The 18,055-nt window shown below is 46.3% G+C and overlaps 1 protein-coding gene across 1 annotated transcript in view; it reads right to left on the bottom strand.

Annotated features, from left to right (window-relative positions):
• Window positions 1–17,635, bottom strand: part of MIGA1 (mitoguardin 1) — a 725,941-nt gene extending 708,306 nt beyond the window's left edge. Inside the window, exon 1 of the mRNA XM_086936331.1 lies at window positions 17,511–17,635. The gene's annotated coding sequence lies outside the window, so the exon portion shown is untranslated. The remainder of the gene's footprint in view (window positions 1–17,510) is intronic.
• Window positions 17,636–18,055: the final 420 nt, after the last annotated feature.

Below are 18,055 nucleotides of genomic sequence, written 5' to 3'. Positions count from 1 at the left end.
ACAGATCTGGCTTACGCAGAGACTATCTCTTCACACAATGCACGCATGTGGGACTCTTCCGCGGAGCACAACAACGTAAAGCCAGAGGCATCTTGGACCACTCACAAGTAGAGGTCCTTACCCAAGGCCCGGTCGTAAACTACACCACACCCTGCATACAGCACATTGGCTCTTTCAGAACCGAGAACTCCAAGACATATTTAGCGAGTGAAAGCAACAACATTTCGACAAAAACTCTGGGTCAGTGGACTCGCACTCCACTCTATGGGAAGCTTGCAAAGTAGTAGCGAAGGGGTACTTTAAGGCCACCATAGGGGGTATTAAGAAAGAGAGATGCTCCAAGTGCAACACGCTACCACAGGAAATAGTACAACTAGAACAACACACCAAAAGTGTTGATGCAAACACCTGGGAGCTGCAACACTCAATACGTCTTAAACAAAAGGAACTCCAGGATTTAGAGGAGGAAACAACCCGTCACCACGCAGTAGCTAGGCAGAGGCCACTGTATGACTTGGGGGACAAGACCAATAAACTCATTGCGTGATTTGAATGGAGAGCGGAACTGGGTTGCTGAGACACATACAGCTGATGGTACAAGGCAGAGATCGGACACAGCAGAGGAATTTGCATCTTACTACAAGTCGCTCTCCCAATCAATGACGGAAAAAAAATCAGGGGATGACAGTAGAGAATTTCTCAGAGACATCTCCCTCCCAGCCCTCACTGTTTAGGACAGGGAGGAGATCGAAGGCCACTTAACAAAAGAAGAGGTGCAAGGGGCCATAAAAGACTTACAGTCTGGGAAGGCGTTCAGGCCAAATGAGCGGCTGCGTAACTCTTCCAATGTGTAGCGACAAAGGTGGCACAACCTATGCTCGATATGTTTCAGGCAACGCTGACGAGGGGCGCCTGCCTGAGGACTTTAAGCTGGCTACGATTGTAGTCATCCCCAAAAAAGGTAAACCTGCAGATGCATGTAGTTCATACCGGCCCATATCCCTTAACTACGAAACTAAGGTACTTGCTAAACTGCTGGCTACCCGACTCATACCCAAAACCCATGTGACAAGTACTGATCCTTGACGCACGTAGACACAATTGAGGGGGACCGACAGTAAAATGGTGCAATACAACTGAGGGAGAAGTATTTCCACCCTCCCTCTAATGATGCTAATGATGTGAAATATTGCATCCTTGACCTGGAACTACAGGTGATGTAAAAAGTGATTAATAATTTCAACTATGGGATGTTTGGTTGTTAAATAAAAAGAATCTTTAAAAAAAAAGTAATATTTGTGTATCAGTATTAAAAAAAGTACTAACTAATACATTAATTATATCCACAAGATAAGACCAAGCAAATAATCATTAATCGTTCTCTCTCGTTGGAAGCCTAATCATATAGTTAATTAAACTGGTACACAATACATTTATATTTCTCCAACCTAGCTAATCTTTTTAAAAGATATTTTCTCTTTTGTTTGTGTTTGTTAAATGAAAGGGCATGCTTCATCCTATTTAAAATTTGAGCCAGTAATTCAAGGTGCAGAAAAATTATTTACCATCAGTCATTCCCAAACCCCTTTCCAACAATTCCATTTAGAGAATGGTTAAAACTGCACTGCATGTAATATTAATATTTTAATGCTTAATAGTGCCAGAGTGGAAAAGTGTTCAATAAAGAAGCTTGTCAGGTACCGTGAGTGGGCCTTGTTGGTTTCTGCCACCCCATTTTAAGTGCAAGAACGTCTCCTTGTCAGCAAAGCTTACTAGTACTCACAGCCACAAGTGGAGAGGGATCCTGTTCAGCACAGGCACTGGCAAAACCAATAGGTCTCGCCTATGCAAAAGCTATTGGCTTTGCCAATGTGTTTTAGCCATGTTGTACACAAGCGTGGCTACTGCTCAGCATGGCTAAAAGTAAAAGTTAGTGGTGTGGTGTCGCGTGGAGCCGAATGGTGTCGCGTGGAGCCGAATGGTGTCGCGTGGAGCCGAATGGTGTCGCGTGGAGCCGAATGGTGTCGCGTGGAGCCGAATGGTGTCGCGTGGAGCCGAATGGTGTCGCGTGGAGCCGAATGGTGTCGCGTGGAGCCGAATGGTGTCGCGTGGAGCCGAATGGTGTCGCGTGGAGCCGAATGGTGTCGCGTGGAGCCGAATGGTGTCGCGTGGAGCCGAATGGTGTCGCGTGGAGCCGAATGGTGTCGCGTGGAGCCGAATGGTGTCGCGTTGAGTGTCGTATAGTGGAATAGAGTAGAGCGTCGTAGTGTGGAGTCAATTGACAGAGTGGAGTGGTGTATAGTGGAGTAAAGTAGAGTCACAGAGTGTGGGGGTGGAGGGTTGGCCAAGTGTTGTGAAGTGCCGTAGAGTGGAGTGTCGTAGAATGGAGTAGAGCAGCCAAGTGTGAAGTGGCATGGGGTGAAAAGTGGAGCATGATTGCATAGAGTGGTGTATGTATGGTGTGGTAGTGTATGACCCTTCCATATTTTCAATTGAAATGGTAATTAGATTTGAACACACCGTTTTTCAGATAAAACTGTCCAGCTCACAGGGCCGGATAGAGTCAGCCACCTATGGAGCACCAGGTCCTCAGTGGATTCCTAAAGGTAATCACGAGAGGCATAGGTATTAAAAAGGTCCAGCAGGTCTGGGGCTGAGTCAGTCAGCTCCATGTCAAGCTAAGGATCTCTTAGCGGTCTAATCAAACGGATCTGCATCTGAAAGGTCTGGCATGTCAGCCATATGTCAAAGCAGGGTCTCTAAAAAGGGACTTATAAAATAAAAAACGCACCCCCATGTATCTGAAAAGGCCTGGAAGAGCTAGGTCAAACATGGTGGTATGAGGGTAAGCACCACCATCAGGGGCGACTAGCAGGCATGTTCACACTCACTGCGAGCACATATGCTCAACTATTCCACTATTTACAAGAGTGGTTTATAGGTGCCCCAAAGAGGAGGCCAGGTGGGACCTTGCTACTTGAAAACTCCACATTAATCTTCCCCATAAATGAGTTGCTGTCTCCAGCGATTACGCCCATACAACAAACCACTCTTTCAACTGGCGCAGACACACCCTGCCATGAATCTCACTGGCCTACATACATATTTCTTACCATAGTGTGACTGTCTTTTTCTGCCTACAAGCCGCATGCCTTATTTTTTCAAAAGCTATCACATCCTTAAGCCTGGGCTGTTAGAAATGGTTGCTAGGGACAGCAGTGTGCAATTACAGCCACAGAGATTGCACAATAAAAATCTGTCAACCACATGCTACATGATGTGCTATTTAAGGGTTATGTTACAGTCTGGTAAACTTAAGGAGCATTGAGTGGGCTCCATGGGGGAGAGTAATCTGCATTCCTCTTTCCTATAAATGCTCTCACTTTAAAGTCAGCGAAAGCAAAATTAAACATCAAAACCCTTGGAAGAACAAGATGTAAAGGCCTGTTTACAGAAAGCAAATTAGTGTAAGACTATCATAAACAAGGTTTATACAACTGGAGGGACAAACTCAAGCTGGACAGACTAAAGCAAATAAAGCCAGCAAAATAGAATACCAGAAAATGTGAGTTATAAACGACAAAGCCAATGGTAAGCAATGGGCCGAATGCATTCCTGGGTCAAGTATCTGAATGTCCCCAAGATGTCTTTAGCAATCCAGTGACCTAAACGGACACTGAAAAGGGTCCCTACCATGCTCTATCTTCAAGTCTTTAACTTTATAAAGCTTTTTTTCTCTTCAATGTGTGCAAGAAACCTCAATAATCCAGGTCAATGATGTATGTACAGTTTAATTTCAACGTTTTTACTTTATGTTGCATGGTATATATGTTCCTATGCCTGCTATGTTTTAGGACGGCGTCATTGTCTCATGTGTGTTTCTATAGTTTTGTTTTCATGCAACTTATGAGATGTCGAAAGAGCTTGGAGCAAATTGAGTTACCTCCAGGTGTTTGGGTGAGTTCAGAGTGTCCATGGGTGTCAGGGCTGTACAGGTCATTAAAATGACACTGGCCACAATTAGTGAATCAGATAGTTATACAAGTGGCCCACATTTTCAAATCAAATCAGTTTTGAACTTGTAAAGACACGTTGTGTATGTGTTTTTCACGGTATGGAATGCTGCATGCATTTGTGCTTGCTGCAGGGCAATTTTTTAGGTAATATAAGGGAAATCAACAGTAAAACAAAATGGTTCACAGACCATACACAGAACAACAAACAGCCAAAAAGCACAACTCATGACTGCTCTATCAGACCAGGCCTTCTGGGCTGCCAAATTGCCCTATAGGCCAGTCCAACAGTGATGGATGGTCTTGACAGAGGGCACTATGGAGCAGACGCTGAAAATGTATGTTTTTTGCACAGTGTCTGTCACTGTATCATAAAAGTGTTCAGTCTACCAAATGTGAGTCTTTCTGAAGAGTGCACACAGCGATGTTCTCATAGGTGCCTATTATAAATAAGATTCTATGCATGCATATGTTAAGAAAGTACACAGCTGTCAAATTAGTCATAACGCCAATGGATAAGAAAAAGAAGCGCGTTTGAGAGAATGAACAAGGGTGTTTAATTGCCAGAAATTAAAAGAAGTACATGTAGAAGGAGAGATTTTTAAATAAATTGCAATGAGCGATGGAGGGAAAGAAGACGAAGAGTGAGACGTAGACAAAGTGACTTAATAAAAAGATGCATGGAGAAGAAGTGCATAAACAACTAACTGTGGAGAAAAGAAAAGGGATCCTATAGAAATTGCTTAGAACTAAGGTCATGTTAGATATGAGTGCCTGTGCCAGTCTTAGATTTCAGTTTGTAATATGGCACTTATAGTTTTGATTCTCAAAGTATTTAAAAATATTGAAATGCATAGAAGATAAGTTATGAGTTAGTTACTGTTAGAAATGGGGGGCCTCTAGTTGGTAGGAGTAGGTACCTTTGTCCAAGTAGGGACCCTTCTACCTAGTTAGGGTAATGGAGTTTCATAAGATAACCCCTGATCTCCCCCTTGGTAGCTTGGCATGAGCAGTCAGGCTAATCTCAGATGCAGTGAGTAAAGCAGGTCCTCATAACCAACAGTAATATTGTGAAAACACTACAAAAGGAACACCACACCAGTTTAGAAAAATATCCAATATTTTTATACATCCAAAACAAGACCAAAACGAACAAAATCTAAAATACAATACTTAAAAATATGTACTTTGCAAGAATACTTTGAAAAACACAGTCCTTTGAAGTGGGTATCTCCATCCGGTGCTACTGCTGTGCTGCAAACAACAATATCCAACTGTTCCGTCTGACCGTGTCAATCAGGGGCATCGACAGACTCGTAAACAGTACCTTTTGTGTTGCGGCCGACATGTTGATGAGGGCTGGTCGTGGTAACCATCACGGTTGTGATATGAAACATAGCGGTGCGGCATGCGGTGCCCCCCAAGTCACGGTGCAGTCAGCTGCTCTGTGACTGTCGTCCAGCAGCATTGGTGAGACCAGGGCTGCAGTGGGGAGTGTAGGCGGTGCTTGTTGTGATGCTGACAGATTACGGTGCAGGCGACAGAGCCGGTTGCGGGGAGCTGTTGTTGGTTGGTCTGGAGTGCAGTGTGGGAGGGGGCGTTGCGTCGTGAGACTTACGAGCAAGGCCCCCAAACGACAAGCCGGTCACGAAGTCGCGATCACGTACATCAACGGCGTTGTTAAGACCAGTATGGCGAAATGAAGCGAGGCGATGCTGAGTGCAGTGCCCACAGGTCACGGTGCAAACAGCGTCCCAGTGGAGGCAGCATCAGTTGTTGTCAGTGAGACCAGGGTTGAGGTGTGAGATGCAGACAGTGCCCTCTGCGGTGCCTTCAGGACACAGAGCCAGTGACTGAGTCGGTTACCTTCCAAATCTGTAGCAACTGAAACCAAGATTCCAGAGGCAGTAACCAGAGGTCGGGGAAGTCTTTGCGGTTCCTGAGACTTCAGAACAGGAAACAAACTCTACTTCAAGCCTCTGGAGATACTCAGCACAAGTAAAGAAACTTCAGTCCAGTCCTTTTACTGTCCAAGGTAGAAGCAGCAACTGCAGGCCAACAAAGCAAAGCAACAACACAGCAGTGGGGCAGTACTCCTCCTGACAGTTCTTCCAGCTCTTCTTCTTGGCAACTTCCTTGATTTCAGCAAGCTCTCCGAAGTCTTTTATATCCCCGAGACTTCCAACAGGAGGCAAACTCTACTTCAAGCCCCTGGAGAAAACTCTAACAACAGGATGATGAAAGTACAATCCAGTCCTTTCCCTGCCCAAGACAGAAGCAGCAGGTCAAAACAGCAGAGCACGCAGCAAAGTGGCAGTTCCTCCCGACAGCTTTTCTAGCCCTTCTTCCTGGCAGGTTCCTTAGATCAGCAGTACTTTCAAGTTCTAGGATGTGGGTCCCAATTTATATACTCGCTCTCTCTTTGCTATTTTGGGCAGAGAGTGCCTGTGCTGAGCCCAAATCAGTTCTGTCCTCTCTGGTCCAGCTTCCCAGCAGGAGGTGGTGAAAGTATTGTCCAAGGCAGACAGGGCCTATTCAGGTGCAAGGGAAGTCTCATCTCAACCCTCTACATGCTGCCCAGGCCTATTTGGGTGCCAGTGAAATCTCTTCCCACTACTCTAAACGCAGCCCAGGTCTGTTCAGCCCAGCCCCGACTCATTCAGGAAAGGCAGGGCACACATCAAACACCCCCCAGTGGCTGTCGGAGAGAATGCACATCCCCAGCATCTGTCACTCCAAAGCCAGAAAGTCAATCCACAAACCATCAGAGGCACACAGGATGGCTGAGCAAGAAAATACCCTCCTTCACAATGTGGTATTTTAAAACACACAATATAAAAGTCATCTTTACTAAAAGATGCATTTTTATATTCTTAGTTCAGGCATACTAAACTCTATCTTGTCCCAATGGGATGTTATATTTAGAAGATGTTATAAATAATCTCCCATTCTATCTTATGGGACAGATAGCCTTTCAATGGTGAAAAACGAAATGCACGGTATTTCACTATCAGGGTGTTTTACACATCTCAGTACATGCCCTACCTTTCACATACACTGCACCCTGCCCTTGGAGCTACATTGGGCCTACATTACGGTGTCTTACAAGTAAGAAAAGTGAAGGTTAGGGCCTGGCATGTGGGTGCACTTGCCAGGTTGACATGGCGGTACCAAACTGTGTACAGACACTGCAGAGGCAGGTGCGAGTTACATTTACAGGCTGCCCATGTGTGTAGCACAGTCAATGCTTAAGGCCCACTAGCAGCATTTGATTTACAGGACCTTGGCGCACAGTGCACTGTACTAGGGACTTACCAGTAAATCAAATAGGCCAATCATGGAATCACCAATACATAAACACAATTTGCAGGGAGAGCATATGCACTTTACAACTGAATAGCAGTGGTAAAAAGCCAAGAGTCCTAAAAATAACAAAAATAGGGTAAAAAAAATAAAAAAGGAGGCCAAAAAGCAAAAAATCTGGGGCTAAACCCGCTGAAAAAGCCAAGTCTAACAGTTACTAATATCTAAAATTGGATATATTTTGAAGGGTACATGGAATTCTGCACTGGGAATGAGTTGCAACAAGAGGGATGTATAAATACTGTGCAAGACAGCCTTTGTGCTGTGGTGATAGGGGTTAGAGGCTGGGACAAGATGGGTGCTTGCAGCAGGACCCTGTGTGCTGAGAAGGGGTGGCTGGAAGAGGCTTAAGGGATGCTGGTCCTGGGAGGTGCTGTGCTGGGGCAAAGTTGGTACAGGAGTCAGAGAGACACGAGGGATGGGTTTGTGTCACGAAGCAGGGGGGGAGACACAGCGGCCAGACATATGAAGCATTGCTGGGCATCCATGAGTACAACAGTGATACAAGTGGGTTAAAACCTGCTAAGATTCAGCTCAACACCAACAAAGTAAAAAACACAAATTCAAAATGAGCCGTGGGGCCCACTGTTTCCCTCACTGGTGGTTCCCGGGGTGCCATAACTGCAACCTGCGTTGCACTGCATCCGTATCTACAGACACGGTCAGCTCCTGTACCACTACAGCATACTGAGAGAAGGGTTAGGGTGGTACTGTGTCAGGACCCAAACCCCGAGTAGGTTCTTAGAAGACTGGTTATTTTTATTTTATTTTTTACTATAACGCTTGTTTTAGAGGAGTGTTAATGTTTTCCGAACAGTAGTGAGATGCCAGCATCTGCACTTCAGAAGACGCATCTCTCTCTCCCACCTAAGATTAATCTTTGATTGTCGCATTATTTGGAATACGTTGTAAGATGAAGGGCCAGGAGGCAGTCTTAATAACCAGCTGTGGGGTGGGTAATTGGTTTTGCCATCATGAACAATGCAACCTTTTCATACCACAATGAAAACCAAATCCATGTTGCCACCAAATGAAGCGTACAAATTACTAATGGGCTAAAACAGAGAAATCACAAACTACACTTTATTTAGCTTTATATTTTGCTATCAAGTGGCTCCAGGTCATGTCTGATACGAGAAATAGCCTTACAACGCAGGCATTACCACGCAATGCCTTTACCATGCATCCTTTACCAGCTCATTTCTTTACAAAGCATGTTTTTACCATCCATGTGCCTTTACTTCAATAGGTAATAATATATAAGATATATATATATATATATATATATATACACACACTCACATACACTAATATATGCACACATATATATGAGGGTTTGGCGTGGGTGGGTAAGGTTACAAGGTTACAGGGTTGTACGGGTACTTTTCGGATTGGGGTGGGTAATGGTATAGGGTGGTAAGGTTTAAAAAGGGCAGGTTTGAGGGGTAACTAAAAAAAAATAAAATAGGAAAAGGGATGGTTTCGGGGGCTCCCCCACAAAAAATAATTTTACAGTTACATATATACATGTAACACACACACACACATATATATATAGATTTAACTTACCTTAAATAAAATAAATGTACCTTTCTTTTTAAAAGGCATGTGTGGTAAAGGCATACGTTGTATAATTATATAACCGTATGATACAATGTCCCAGCCCTGCATTTTCAGGCAAAAGAATGCTGTACTCTGCAACTTGTTGTTTTTCTTTTAACAATGCCACTATTGTAACAACAACAACAAAATCTCACATGCAGTGATGTTGGTTAAAAAGTCAGGACTGGCTGAGGAAGTCACGTAACAGAATCCATTGGTAGCTATGAAATTTTCCAAGTTGGTCTAGTCCATTTAAGTACTCAATTCAATTCATAAAGCTTTATTCGGAACATAAAAAACATGTCCATAAAAGCACATATGTTAGAACCGGCTGTCTCTAGTTGGCAGAGGTATACACTTCTGACAAATAGGGACACTCCTTTTCTAGTCAGGGCAAGGGGATCACACCCTTCGATAACCCCTGCTCACCCCCTTGGTAGCTTGGCAGAGCAGGACAGGCTTATCTCAGAGGCTGTGTGTTAAGCAATTATGACCACATACAGTAATAAAGTGAATACACTACAAATGGACACGACACAGTAGTATTATAAAAATAAGTATTTTTATATAAGACTTAGCACAAGACCAAATAACGGCAAAACTGTACACAATCGGAATAAATACGTTCGGGAAGGAAAAAGGATAGTTCAAAGGTAGTTTCTTCTTTAGCACAAAAGTCTTTTTAGTATCAAGTAAATCTTCTTCTTGGAAACAAAGTTCGTAGCAACAGGGTAACTCCCACGGGAGCTACACAACGCTGGGGCAAAGATAATCCACAGGTTCGGCGTCGACCGCGAGGAGCGCTGCGCCGGGCCTGGAGTCACACGGACCCCCAACAACACAGTACCTTAGGAAATTGAAGCACACGATGATCAGCGGCGTCGAGCACTCCGGCGTCGCGTCTTCGGTGTCGATCAGGCCCCAGCAGGCGTTGTCGATGATGCAGTTGCACGGAGTGAGCAGCGCTCACGGCGTCGAAGGGCACACGGTTGATGCGATCAGCAGCGGGGCAGACACGAGGTCCTCTGGAGTTAGAGCCGTACTCCTACTCACTGGCGTTGCTGCTGGCGTCGGTTGGGCCCACCGTCCGGTCGTCGTGATTGCTGTTCCTTTCAGAGGTGCTGGATTCACACTTCCAGCAAATAGCACTCTTAGCAGATGAAGTCCTTTAGCAGGAGACTGGCACTCTTCCAGTCCTTGGAGATTTTCTTAGCAAGCGTGAGAGTACACACACAGTTCCTCTCTCCTGGTTCCTTGGCAAAAATAAAGAAGCACTGCAGGATTCCCCCAACAACAGCACACTGGCAGAAGGGGTAGGCAGTCCTTTAGATCAGCAGGCTTCTTGTCCTTGGTTACAGGGTTCCTTGTCAGAAGTGATCTGATTTCCTAGTTCAGGGGTCCTTCTCTTATACCCCTTTTCGTCTTTGATCCCTTTGTCTATGCCGGGGATTTCCCAACATCCTGGGTCTGTGGTGGGTGGAGCTAGGTAGTCGCACCTGGTCTATTCATTGAGCCGGGCCGGGTCCTCAGACGCCCCGCAGGAGATGGAGCCAGCATTGATACTGGCCGGAGCAGAGCTATCGCCCTCCTGGCAGGAGGTGGGGCTAGGATCGTCCATGGCAGGCACAGAGCCATCAGTCGCTTGGCAGGAGGTGGAGCCGGCATTGTATCAGGCAAGGCAGGCTATCAACAACTACTCTCCCCCTACTCTCAACGTAAATGTCCCACTCATCCCACACTGACTCATCCAGACCTCGTGGAGCCACCCAGCTCCTGTCACACACACGTAAGACCAGCAGAGACCAAATATGGTTAGACAAGAAAATAGACACTTTCTAAAAGTACTACTTTCGAACCCAGAGTCCAAAAACCATCCACACCAACAGATGCGTAATTAAACCCCGAGGTCAGGGATACCAAACTCGACATTGCACCGTACTCTCCGAGCCAGCTAGGATCATAGCATTAATAATCCCGGCGGCCCATTCTATCCAACGGAGAGCAGGCTACCTCGCAATAGTGAAGCACTAAGATGGCGGCACTTCACTATCAGGACATGCCAACTTGGTCAGGCTTGTCCTACCTTACACTTACAATGCACCCTGCCCGGGGGCCTACCATAGGGGTGACTAACATGAAGTTTAAGGGAAGGTTGGAGGGGCTGGCAGGTAGGTATACCTGCGCAGCTGACGTGACAGTGCAAGACTGCACGTGGGTCTCGCAATGACCGACCCGTAGACATTCTTTTACGAAGCCGCTCCTGTGGGTGGCACAACACGTGCTGCAAGCCCACGAGCGGCATTTGCATTTACAAGCCCCGGCACTTCTGGTGCGCTAGACTAGGGACTGACAGTAAACCAAATAAGCCAAACATGGATACAATAGATACATCATTTTAACATAGGGAGCACTTGCGCTATGGCACTGATCAGCAGCGACACGGCGCCCAAAGCGTATACCAGCAAAACATCGTAAAACAGTAGAGGCAAAACAGAAAAATGGAGGAGAGACTCAAGCCAATGATGTCAGGTCTAACAACATACAATTACAAATACAAACATTTCATTGATTTAAAAAAAAAAAATAATAATAAAAAATACATAATACCAGATAAAATACATCCCCCTCTGGATAAGACCATAATTATCCAGAGGGGGATGGAATAAATATTTAAAATGTTTAAAAACACATACTTTTCCTGGCACCGATTGCCTTAAGCAGGAAAGTAGCGGTAAAAAAGCAAATGTCCGGATGGTGCAGATTAAAAAGCAGTTTCATAGAGTCAGTAATTGTTCTTACTCCAAATCTTTTCAACATAGGCTTTAGGAAGATTTTCCGTAGTTCAGTATACAATTGGCATGATAAAAGAAAGTGCGTAGTGCTCTGTTCCGCATTATTATCACAAGCACAGGGTCCGGTAGGGCGCACTTTAACATTAGGGCACGCAACAAGATAATGTACTGTTCCCATCCTCATTCTGGTTAGTACAAACTGGTGCGAAACTCTGGTCACCTGTGTCAAGTATGGATGAAATCCAATAAAGTCATTCATGCTATTGTACAGTTTACATATGGATAGTTTAGAGTCCTCCAAAGAATGCCTCAATACAATAATTCAAAAAGTAATTTTCAAATTTGATTTGGAGATATCAGAGGCACAATATTGATCATTGATCACATTAAACCCAAAAACCTTTTGGAAACAATCAATAATGTATTTAATCCAAGGGATCTTTAAATGCTGGTCCAAAGAGAGGCAATCCTCGATAATGGCTCTATTCCATGAGGTGCCATCATTCAGCCAAACAGAGCGCCACAATAAAAAGGGTCTTAACATGTCAAGTCAAGTCAAAAGATTTATATAGCGCGCTACATACCCGGAGGGTCTCAAGGTGCTTGAAGAAGGGTGGGGAATTACTTGTCGAATATCCAAGTTTTAAGTTGCTTTCTGAATGCTAGGTGGTTCTGAGTGAGACGAAGGTGAGTGGGGAGTGAGTTCCAGGTTTTAGCTGCGAGGTAGGAGAAGGATCTCCCTCCCATGGTGGTTTTGTTGATGCGAGGTACGGTAGCAAGGGCTTGGTTGGAGGATCGTAGCTGGCGGGAGGGGGTGTAGAAGGAAAGTCGTGTGTTGAGGCATTCGGGTCCAAGTTCGTAAAGTGCTTTGTGTGCGTGGGTTAGGAGGCGGAAAGTAATCCTCTTATTGACGGGAAGCCAGTGGAGGTTTTTCAGGTGACTAGAGACGTGGTCTTTACGCGGGATGTCTAGTATGAGTCTGGCTGATGCGTTCTGGATGCGTTGGAGTTTTTTCTGGAGTTTTGCGGTGATACCGGCATATAGGGTGTTTCCGTAGTCCAGGCGGCTTGTAACCAGTGCATGGGTGACCGATTTTCTGGTTTCGGTGGGGATCCAGCGAAATGTTTTTTTGAGCATGCGAAGAATGTTGAAACAAGATGATGAAACGGCGTTGACTTGTCTGTTCATAGAGAGTGAAGAGTCCAGGATGACGCCCAGGTTCCGTGCGTGGTCCGTCGGGATGGGTGCTTTTCTAAGGGCCTCTGGCCACCAAGAGTTATCCCAGGCGGAGGGGGAGGTGCCTAGGATGAGGACTTCTGTTTTGTCTGAGTTCAGTTTCAGACGGCTGTGCTTCATCCACTCGGCTACTTCTTTCATTCCTTCATGTAGGTTGGTTTTGGCGGTGTTAGGGTCTTTGGTGAGTGAGAGGATCAGTTGAGTGTCGTCGGCGTAGGAGATGATGTTGAGGTTGTGTTGGCGTGCGATGGCCGCGAGGGGGCTCATGTATACGTTGAAGAGGGTGGGGCTGAGTGAAGATCCTTGTGGTACGCCGCAGATGACTTCAGTTGCCTCTGACTTGAATGGTGGGAGGCGGACTCTCAGGGTCCTTCCGGTGAGGAACGAGGTGATCCATTCCAGTGCTTTTCCTTGGATTCCGATGTTTCTGAGGCGCTGTAGAAGGGTGCTATGGCAGACTGTGTCGAAGGCTGCGGAGAGGTCGAGGAGGATGAGGGCGACTGTGTCTCCATTGTCCAGTAGAGTTCGAATGTCGTCTGTTGCTGCGATGAGGGCGGTCTCCGTGCTTTGTTTGGCTCGGAAGCCGGACTGTGAGGAGTCGAGGGATTTGTTGGTGTCGAGGAAGGCGGCGAGCTGGTTGTTGACAGCGTTCTCGATGACTTTGGCCGGGAATGGAAGGAGCGAGATGGGGCGGTAGTTTTTGAGTTCGGTGGGGTCCGCTGTGGGTTTTTTCAGAAGGGCGCTAAGTTCTGCGTGTTTCCAGCTTTCCGGGAAGGTGGCGGAGTTGAGGGAGCAGTTGATGACGTCACGGAGGTGTGGTGCTATGATGGAGTCTGCTTTGTTGAAGATGTGGTGAGGGCAAGGGTCTGTGGGGGATCCTGAGTGGATGGAGTTCATCAGGTGGATGGTGTCCTCAGTGGAGATTGGGTTCCAGTCATTAAGGATGTTCAAGGGGGGGTGAAGGTCCTGCAGAAGGTTGGGTGGGTTGGTCTCCGGGTCGGTTGTTGAAGCTGTTGTGGATGTCTGCGATTTTGTTGTGGAAGAACGAAGCTAGGGAGTCGCAGAGGGCTTGAGAGGGGGTGATGTCGTTGGAATTGGCGGAGGGGTTGGTAAATTCTTTGACGATGTTGAATAATTCCTTGCTGTTGTGGGCGTTGTTATCTAGTCGGTCTTTAAATGCGGCTTTCTTGGCAGACCGGATTAGTTGGTGGTGTATGCGGGTGGCGTTTTTGAAGGAGTCCCTGGTGCTTGGGTCTTTTTTCCAGGCCTTCTCGAGGGAGCGACAGAGTTTCTTCGATTTCTTAAGATCATCGTTGAACCAGGAGGCGTTTTTGCTGCCTATTTTGATTTGACGTTTTTTCAACGGTGCTAGGATGTCGGCGCTGTTGGATAGCCATTGGGTGAGGTTAATGGCTGCTTGGTCGTGGTTTGAGGAGTGGGCAGGGGGGTTTTGAAGAAGCGATGAGGAGATCTGGTCGATGGTGATTTGGTTCCAGTTTCTTCGCAGAGTAGGTTGAGGATGGTTGTGAGTTGTGGTCTTATTGTAGATAAAGTGTACGCAGCTGTGGTCCGTCCAATGGAGAGTTGCGGTGTGACTGAAGGAGACATGTTTGCTGGAGGTGAAGATAGGGTCGAGTGTGTGACCTGCGATGTGGGTGGGCGTAGTGACAAGTTGTTTGAGTCCGAGGTTGGTGAGATTGTCCAGAAGGGAATTGAGTCCCTGTTTCCTTATGAACCAAGTTGTTGGAGGTAGATTTGGGTAGACACAGGAGCCTTTTCAGGAAATTATTCTCCTCCACCTGTAGGCTCCCGGCTGATGACACACCCCATACACCAGCCCCATAAAGGGCCGCTGAAAGACATCTAGATTGATAAATTTTTAACATGTCCTTAATACGTCTATTCCCCAGCTTCTTGGCAAATACAAAAACCCCATTAGCACTCCGGATCATCTTTGTTTTAACAACTTTATGTTCAGTATCCCAGCTACCATTTTTTGAAAAAGTGATCCCCAAGTAGCAAAAATTGTCCACTTTTTGAACCGGTTCACCTTCTATAAAATAATGGGAATTACCTTTCATTTTAGCTCGTCCAGGCCCACACTCCATCACATATGTTTTCGATTTATTGATTACCAGTTTCGTGTTTTTGATGAACTGCACAAAGCTGTCCATCAAGCGTTGGAGACCCAGGGGAGTCCTGGACAACAGCACGGCGTCGTCCGCATAGAGTAACACAGGGATGTTAAGGTTGTTAACTCTAGGGACGTCCGCCGTAACTGTCTGCAGAACAGAATCCACCTCATTTTTGAAGAGTGTAAAAAGTAGGGGTGCTAAAACACACCCCTGCCTAATTCCCCTCCCGATCCTGAAATTGCTCGTACACTCCCCATTAGGTCCATATCGAACACTGGTGCTAAGTTTTTCGTACAGGCGGGCCAGAAAGTAGACTATACCTTCGGGAGCTCCCATTTCAATCAATTTAGCCCATAGTATAGCGTGGTCTACCATATCAAAAGCGCTGCTTAGGTCAGCAAAACATAAATAAAGTGACCCTTTTTTGGCCTGGGTATATTTCCCTACCAAAAGTTCTAAATTCAAGCACTGTTCAATGGTGCCACGACCTTTTCTGAACCCAAACTGACAGTTAGTTAAAATCTCATTAGTCTCTGCCCATTCCTCTAATCTGACTAAAAGGACCCGACTCATGATTTTGACAGATGAGTCCAGTAAGGATATTGGCCGATAATTTTTGGCGTCGCCCCGTTCACCTTTCTTATAGATAGGGACGATTATTGATTCCGCCCAAGTAGACAGTATTTTGCAGCAAACAGCTGCATTGAAGATCTTAACCAGCAATGGGCCCCAAATCTCCGGGCCGGTCTTATACACATCTACGGGTACCCCATCAGGTCCCTGGGCCTTCCCTCCCTTACTGGCTCTTACACTAACCATAACCTCATCTATGGTAATATTTAAGGCTATGATGGGCCAGCTTTCTCCATAGGGGGCCGGTCTATTACCTGAGTCAAATGCCACTATTGTAACAACAACAAAATCTCACATGCAGTGATGTTGGTTAAAAAGTCAGGACTGGCTGAGGAAGTCACGTAACAGAATCCATTGGTAGCTATGACATTTTCCAAGTTGGTCTAGTCCATTTAAGTACTCGATGCTTGTTTCACTGCAACCCAAAAGTAAACTGTTAACATATTTTGTTAGGGTTCACCTTTTCCTTCACATCATGTATTAAAAGAAGCACAGATAGTGGCAAATGTTTGGCTTCTCTATAGTAGAAATATTTACACCAAGTTCCCCAAACACTTAACTTGAGACAGGATGGGTGTCAGCAGTGAAATCTTCCCTAACACAAGGAATCAGTGCAGGACCGGTGACAGCAGCAAGAGGGACCGGAAATAGTTCTGTCAAACGCGCACACACCAGAGGTAGCATCGGTATAGGCTTCCCTCCATTACATGCCAGTTACAACACAAGCATCTCTCCCTGGGAGCACAGGTACATACAAAGCAGAAACATTGCATGCGTCCCCATATCACAGACCTGATTCAAGCGTGAGGAGCAAGACATGGCGAGTTCGTCCCACCGAACCCGAGCTCTAAGCACCAGTGCTTTAAATGGGCTGGTGGGACTTTCTCGAGGACGGCCAGACGAGCCTCTAGAACGGTGAAGAAAAACATGAAAGATAAATTTTGACGGAGGGGGGGGGCACATATTAGAAGGGAGCGAGAGAGACGTAAGAAAGGAAATGTAAGAAGGAGAAAAAATAAAAAATGGAGCAGGTGGAAGAAAGACACAGGGTGGAATGGTGAAAGTATTGAAAGAAGGAAATGTGGAGAAGGAACTATAGATGGAACAAAGGAAGAGTGAAGGGTGCTAATAAAGATGCAAAAAGGGTGGAAGAATTGACACATCGACGGGTGAAAGGGTGAACTGCATGGAAAGTAAATGGGTGGGGGGGGTGGTTGGGGACTGAATTATGTGCGACTTAGGGAAAAGAAGAAAATGCTTGGGGAAGCGGAATCTCCTAGGTCGGCTCGGGCACGCCTGTTTGGTGCTATGATAGCCATTTTAGCCAAGGTTCATAGCATGGGGCTAACTAAAGCCCTACAGCGCAGGCTGACCACCCACCTCTTTAGGAGCCCCCCTACAACCACCACCAGTCGCGGGCCAATAAATATCTATGTAATATGTAAAACTATCTATGTTACCCCTCTTCACATTTTGAAAAGGACCCCATTACGTTACGCCGCCGGTTCATATGGAGGTATTTTAATTTTTCCGGCTATTCCCACCCCACCCGAGCACTAACCAGCAGCGCCTGGGTGTGCGCGAGGCGTACCAAACGTGGTCGCGCCAGGATACTGCACTTTGCAAAGAACAAGGGGGGAGAGGACCCCGCCCAAACCCTCTCACAGCAGATGTTGAGCTCTGGGTGCCGGTGGCTGCAGCAGGGCAGGGCTCACATGCAAAGCGCTATCCCTTACCTCCGAATCCACCATGCCCCGTACACGGGAGGGCGCGGCTGCTCACAGAAGGTGCAAGACGCTCTGCGCTCAACCAGTGCTGTCACCTGCAGCGGCCGCCAGGAGGGGCGGAGGATCGCTTCCGGGACACAGAGGACGCGCTCTAACGCGGGGCCAATGAGCGCCAGCCTCCGCCACTGATCACAGCTGGGTCCAGCATCTCGGATGGATGCAGATGCTATTAGGGGCCGGCTCAGGACATTGATTGCTCCACATTTCCATGATATGTAACACTCTCTGACGCTGGGTTAGAATCAATGGCGCACATGCGATGGAACGGCTCAGTTGCTGCTGCGCAGTAGAGATAGACGTAGATACTGTCAAGCGCGCTGCGTTTGACCCAGATCTCTTGAGAGGGGGTGAGTGATTTGTTCTGCATTCCATCCATCATCTGTGTGCCTTTTGCGATTCAGTCAGCAGCAATACAAAATACCCGGTGTCCTCACCAGAGTCCTAAAATGTAAAGTTTGCAAAGTTGGCAATTTAATTATATTCATTATAATCAT

Source organism: Lissotriton vulgaris, chromosome 1_1 (genome assembly GCF_964263255.1).
Source record: "Lissotriton vulgaris chromosome 1_1, aLisVul1.2, whole genome shotgun sequence".
Classification (NCBI taxonomy): domain Eukaryota; kingdom Metazoa; phylum Chordata; class Amphibia; order Caudata; family Salamandridae; genus Lissotriton; species Lissotriton vulgaris.
Note: the sequence above shows the minus strand (reverse complement) of the source record. Positions and strands in the feature narration are given on the sequence as shown.